This window comes from Camelus dromedarius, chromosome 5 (genome assembly GCF_036321535.1).
Source record: "Camelus dromedarius isolate mCamDro1 chromosome 5, mCamDro1.pat, whole genome shotgun sequence".
Lineage (NCBI taxonomy): Eukaryota > Metazoa > Chordata > Mammalia > Artiodactyla > Camelidae > Camelus > Camelus dromedarius.
The window spans coordinates 18958946-18965257 of record NC_087440.1 but is presented as its reverse complement, the minus strand read 5'-3'; the positions used below and the strand labels follow the sequence as shown (position 1 = coordinate 18965257).

General features: G+C 38.6%; 1 pseudogene; it reads right to left on the bottom strand.

The window, feature by feature from the left end:
• Positions 1 to 429: 429 nt before the first annotated feature.
• On the bottom strand, positions 430 to 1858 carry LOC105104949 (large ribosomal subunit protein uL3m-like; annotated as a pseudogene).
• Between the last annotated feature and the right edge of the window lie 4454 nt (positions 1859 to 6312).

The window sequence follows — 6312 nt, the reverse complement described above, 5'->3', positions numbered from 1 at the left end:
CATTCTGGTGACTCTTCTTGCCAGTGCATGACCCTCGACTTGGGGAGCCCGATGTTGGGCTCAGCCCCCTTGTTCCTTGGGGAGAACCTCTGAAATTGTAATTTCCCTCTGATTTGTGGGTCACCCACCTGAGGCATGGGTCCTGACTAGACCATGTGTCTGTCCCTCCTACCTGTCTCGTTGTGGTTCCTCCTTTATGTCCTTAGTTGTAGGAGATCATTTCTGCTAGTCTTCAGGTTTGTCAAAAGTTTCTCTATAAATAGTTACAATTTTGGTGTGCCCATGGGAGGGGGTGAGCTCAGGGTTTTCCTACTCCACCATCTCGGCCACACCCCCTTATTTTTCTTTTAAAGAAAGAAAGTTAAATTTATGAACACCTTAAGATAGCTTGGGAAATTAAATAAAAAAGAATGAATCCTACAAATTATAAAGAGTTTGCTAATATACAAACCACCAATCCATCTAAATTTGGCCTATCAAATCTACTTAACTGATTTAAGTTAGAATTTTTCTAACAAAATTCACTTGGAGGATGAGTGATATATTTACACCTTTGACAAAGATAACAAGTGTGGTATCACTGTGGTTGAGAAGAGAGAACATAAATCCTGGATATCTTATTGTTCTGGCCCATCGAAACCCAAAGAACGTGTAAGGTTCTGCTGTGCCCAGTGAGGTCAGGCAAATGTAATAGAAGGCCTGCTGGCCTGACCCATGTTCTTATCATATAAATCTCCCGGTTGTTTCTCTTCCTCTCCATTAGGAACATACATAGGGGATGACGGAATTTTACAGAAATCTTTATAGGCAGGCAGTTTAGAATCTCAATTGTTATGTCCATTTTCATAGATGATATTGTGTTTTGTGTCTACACTTTCAGTCCATATGCTGTCCTCTCTGTACTTCCCATTTGTCCAGGCATTTTGGTGCCAGGCTGGTCTCTGGCGACATCACTGGTTGAAATTGTTCTAGGTCTCCTGTGGATTTTTGTTTGACCATGAGTAGAAGGCTGGCCTTTAAATCTCCCATCTTTTCACGATGCCTTGAAAAGCTTTACCAATATAGTTTTTGCTGTGACATTCACATACTGTCCTGGGAGAAAGTGAGCAGCATAACAAGGATTGCCTGGTTTAAGCACAGTGTTCTCTGTTCCATGAAAGGTTTTAACTTTCCATCCTGGCAGCAATCCAAGTTCTCAGTAGATTTCCAACATACATGTAGGTTTACAGAAATGTGATGCCGTTTTCCCTCCTACACTTAGGGCTGCCATTTTCCACTATGGTTTTCCTTTGGAGTTTATTTTAGGATGTGACAGTCTTGTATCTGAACTAATGTGATCATATGCTTTTGACCATCCTTGGTCCATAAAGGCATCATGCTTCAGTGTGATAAGGCCAACTCCAGAGGAACCTGGTTCCCAAGGATGCAAAGGCCATGGCTCATCTTCAGAGGATACAGTTCACTAACTAACTGGGTTTCATTTTTATCAGAAACTAACTGCTTCACAAATGGAACATTTTCTTTGCAGAGATGCTCATCCCACCAAGTACAACTCTTGCTGTGGAGACTTCTAACCAAAAGCCAGATATTTGTTCTGTCCCCCAAGCCTTGAGCAGTACCCAGGCTGCCTTTGCCTACGCCCAGTACCTGTGCCCGGGTCCGTGACAGCAGCCTCCAGCCAGTCATGGAGTGGCCGGGGAGGAGTCCTCTTGAGACGCTTCTAGCCCCACTGCTCCATTTCAGGGCTTCTCTGCCATGGGGCAGACATCCAGGAGCTGTTCAACCAGCAGTCTGCCAATTAGAACTTATTTCTCTTGCTTAACTGAAACATTAAGCCCACTGTAACTCCCCATTTCCCTCACCCTCCAGTTCCTGGCAACCACCATTCCACTCTGATTATATGAATTTGACTATTGTAGATACCTGATATAAGTGGGATCATGCAGTATTTGTCTTTCTATGACTGGCTTATTTCACTTAGCATAATGTCCTCAAGATTCATGTATCTTGTTGCATATTGCAGAATTCCCTTCCTTTTAAAGGTGGAACAGTATTTTATTGTATGTAGATGATCACATTTTCTTTATCCATTTATCTGTCATTGGACATTTATTTCTTTGTCTCTTGTAAATAGTGCTGCAGTGAACACAGAAGTGCTAATATCTTTGAGATCTTGATTTCAGTTCTTTTAGATAAATACCCAGAAGCGGGGTTGCTGGATCATATGGTAGTTCTATTTTTAATTTTTTGAGGAACCCCATACTGTTTTCCAGATCAGTTGTACCATTTTGCATTCCTACCAACAGTGTGCAGGAGTTCTACTTTCTTCTAGTTTATCCAGTTTGTTGGTGTATAATTGTTCATAGTAGTCTTTTATGATCCTTTTTATTTCCATGACATAAGTTGTATGTCTCTTCTTCAATTTAGGATTTTATTTATTTGAATACTCTCTTTTTACCTTACTTAGTCTAAGAATTTGTTGATTTTGTTTATCTTTTCAAAAAAAAATCTACCCAGCTTTGTTGATTTTCTTCTGTTGCTTTTCTGTTTTCTTTTTTACTTATTTCTGCTAGAATTTTTGTTATTTCCGTCCTTTTACTAACTTTGGGTTTCATTTATTCTTCTTCTAGCTCTTTGATGTGAAAATTAGATTATTTGAGATTTTTATTCTTTTTTAATGTAGACATTTATCACTATGAACTTCCCTCTTAGTATTGCTTTTGCTACATCCCATAAGTTTTGATATTAAAAAACCTTTAGATATTACAAAATTCCGACCCTTTTAACTGTTAACAGTAAATATACATGTGGTTTTATCTAGTTGTGATCCATTTATACCTATTATTTTCTTCTTCTTTATAGTTTTGTTTTATTTGATATGTCATTATATCAAGTTATCTGATCTGTTTTAAACAACTGTATCATATTCTAGATGTCATAGTAGGCTTAACATCCCTCTTTTGTTGGGTTTTGAGAGTTTTTTTCTTCCCAGTTTGGGATGTTTCCACATAGACTGATCATTTTTGTTAATATCCTTGTCCTCTTCTTGGGGCACATAGTTTGCAGTTAGGTGAGGCTTTCTGGCTGAGTTATGGCCAATAAAATGTAAACAAAGGAATATGTGACACTTCCAGGCCTGTCCCATAAAAAGTATAAGTCACTCTCATTTTCTTTCCTGGTCTGTCAGGTAAGTGGAGGGAACTGAGTATCCATATGAAGGCACAGACATGCAATGGAAGGAGCCTGGGTCCCTGGTTGACCATGTGGAGCAGAGCGCCCGCTACCTGCTGACCTCCACTGGCTGTATGGTGAAAGAGAAGTGACTTTTATTTGGTTAAGACTTAGAGATTTTAGGTTGCATCTGTTACAGTAACTAGTATTACTTACCTTAGGTAGTAGGGGTATTTTAAATGCCTCTGCTACCATCATTTACCCAGCTGATAGAGTAGGACAGTAATCACTACTGACGCCTTCAAGTAATTACTACATTTTTGTTTGTTTCATTTTCAGTAAGTTAATTTTAGGGGTCCTGCTATCCTGTTAGAATTTTGAAAGAGAAATCTCACTGGCTTGTCAAAGTTAAAACTCTGTAGTGTCTATATGTAAAACAAAACCAAACCTTGAATTACAAACTTGTGTCTTAAAAATAGGGCTGTTAGAGTTAGTGTAGAATAGGGATACTCGTGTGTTCTCTTAAGGTCAGACAGTCAAGTCCATCATTCACTACAATTTATACAGTTATCATAATAATTTATACAGTCAATATGTGCTAGACATGGGAAACTCAAAGATGAATGAGACAAACATACTCCTTTTAATCGTGGCATGTACAATCATGTATTTACTTTGGTGACCATGGGCAAGCTGCTAACTTCTGTAAGCTTTAGTTACTCCATCTATAAAATAAAGACAATATTATGGTTATATTCCTTCTAGGGTTCTGGTGGAGCCTAAATAAGATTAACCATGTAGCACAGTGCCTGTTGTATACTAAGTGCTCAATAAATAGCAATTTGTCTTTTTTAAAAGATTTACTAACCATTCTTGGCGGCTGATAGTTAAAAATACAGATTTCCGAAGAGGAACCCTTAGTTTTAACTCTGCCCCTGAACAGGCACCACCTGAACTTTCTTGCTGGCATCTTGCTGAAGAACTTCCTTGCACTGGGGCTACGGAGTCAACAATGCTCTCCATGAATACAGTTCTATAAGAGTATTCGTAGATATTCATCATTTCTCTTGGGTAAATACCTAGGAGTGGAATTGCTGCATTACAGGATGGATATATGTTTAACTTGATAAGAAGCTGCCAGTTTTCCAAAGTGCTTATACCATTTTATACTTCCATAGGAAAGTATGAGAGATCACTGTCATCCTCACCAACATTTGGTATTGTCAGTTTTTTTTTTCATTTAATTTTGATGAGCTCCAATTTATTTTTCTCTTTTTTGCTTCTGTTTTAGTATCATATCTAAGAAATCATTGCCCAATCCAAAATCACAAATATTTATACCTATGTTTCTTTCTAAGCATTTCATAAGCTTTAGCTCTTACATTACAGGTTTATAATCCACTTTCAATTAATCTTAGTATATGGTATGAGGTAAGGGTCCAAACTGATTCTTTTGTGTGTGACTATCCAGATGTCCCAGCATCACTGGTTGAAAAGGCTAGTTTTTCATTGAACTGTCTTGGTCCTGTTGTGGAAAAGCAATTGGCCACAAATATATGGATTTATTTCTGGACTCTCAATTCTATTCCATTGATCTATACACCAATCCTTGTGCATAGTTTCCATTGGAGTAATTCATTGTACTTCTAACTTGCATTGAACTTATATTTTCTTCATGACTAATAATTGCTCTAGAAGTTCATTTTTGCCCATTCCAGTCAATCCCTTTCCTTACTCCTTAGAACTAACCACTGTTTTGATTAGTTTTCACCATAGATCAGTCTTTGCTGTTCTAGAACTTTATGTAAAAGGAATCACACAGTATGCACCTACTTAGTATAGGCTTCTTTCACTGACCATAAAGTTTTTAAGATTTACCCATGTTATTGTATATATCAGTAGTTTGTTCCTTTCAGAAGAAATTTTTATTATGAAGATTTCCTAATTTATTTCAGCTTACTTTTTTTTTCATGTAATTTCTATGTGAAACATTCTAGCCTACTAGCTGATTTTTTATATTTCTCCTCCAGTTGCTGATTCCTTTAATTATTGGTATGTAAGTCTGTCCACTTTTGGATCTCTAACTTTTTGCTTATTCCTGTTTTTTTTTTTTTTAAATCATGTGTATGTAGCTTCCTTCTTAGAGTCCCTTGAATGCTGTATTATAGTCAAGGGTCACTTTTTTTCTTTCCTTCAGTGCTCATATACATTACCATCTTTTTACTAACTTGCTTACTGAAGTATGTATTCAAACATTATAGTTTTTCCAACTTATAGTCTTGCTCTTGAGTTATTCAAATACATACTTAGTTTAGAATACCTAGTTTCTGGGAAATTTGCCAGAATTAGCCATAACGTTTGGGGAAACCCTCTAGGTTTAGAAGGAACCCAGTTCCCTCTCTGTTCTTTTTTCTTTTTTCCAAGTGCATTTGACTTTGCAGTTGAGCCTGGAAGCATTAGTTTCAAAGGTACTCATTTGCCACTGTGGTTATGTGAAAGAACAGAAACGTACAAAGAAGCCAAAGTGCGCTGGTGCTGTTCTGAGGAATAGCTCTCATGCAATCTGCAGATACTAGGTTCCTTTAGGACGTCAGTATCCCCTCTCTACCCCGACTGCTGCTGATAACCAAAGCTGCTGAAGAAGACTGAGTTTGTGGTGTGGTCTCCCCACCTTGTCTACCTTTCTTTACTCTGACTCTCAGTCTCCTCTGAGAGTTTTCTGTCCTTTCTTTTATTTTTCTCCAGTAAGGCCTTCTTTGGGCAGAATTATCAAATCAACTCCCCCGTCAACATTCCCTTTGCTGCCTGCTCCTCTTCCTTTATTCCTCCGTGCAGGCCTCTCCCCTCTCCCTGCCCAGCCCCTAATCCTCCATCAGGCTTCAACCAGAGAAACAGAACTAGTAGGAGATATATTTAGAGATTTATTGCATGGAATTGGCTTATATGATTGTGGTGGCTGGCAAGGCACACTGGCAGGGCAGGCCATCGGGAGGGGCACACAGGAGGGCAGGCCATCGGGAAGGGCACGCTGGGACTCTGGGGCATCAGCAGAAGCTGTTATCCACAGAGGGAATTCTTCTTCAGAGAAGCCTCAGTTCTGCTCTTAAAACCTTTAACTGATTGAATCAAGCCCACTGGAAT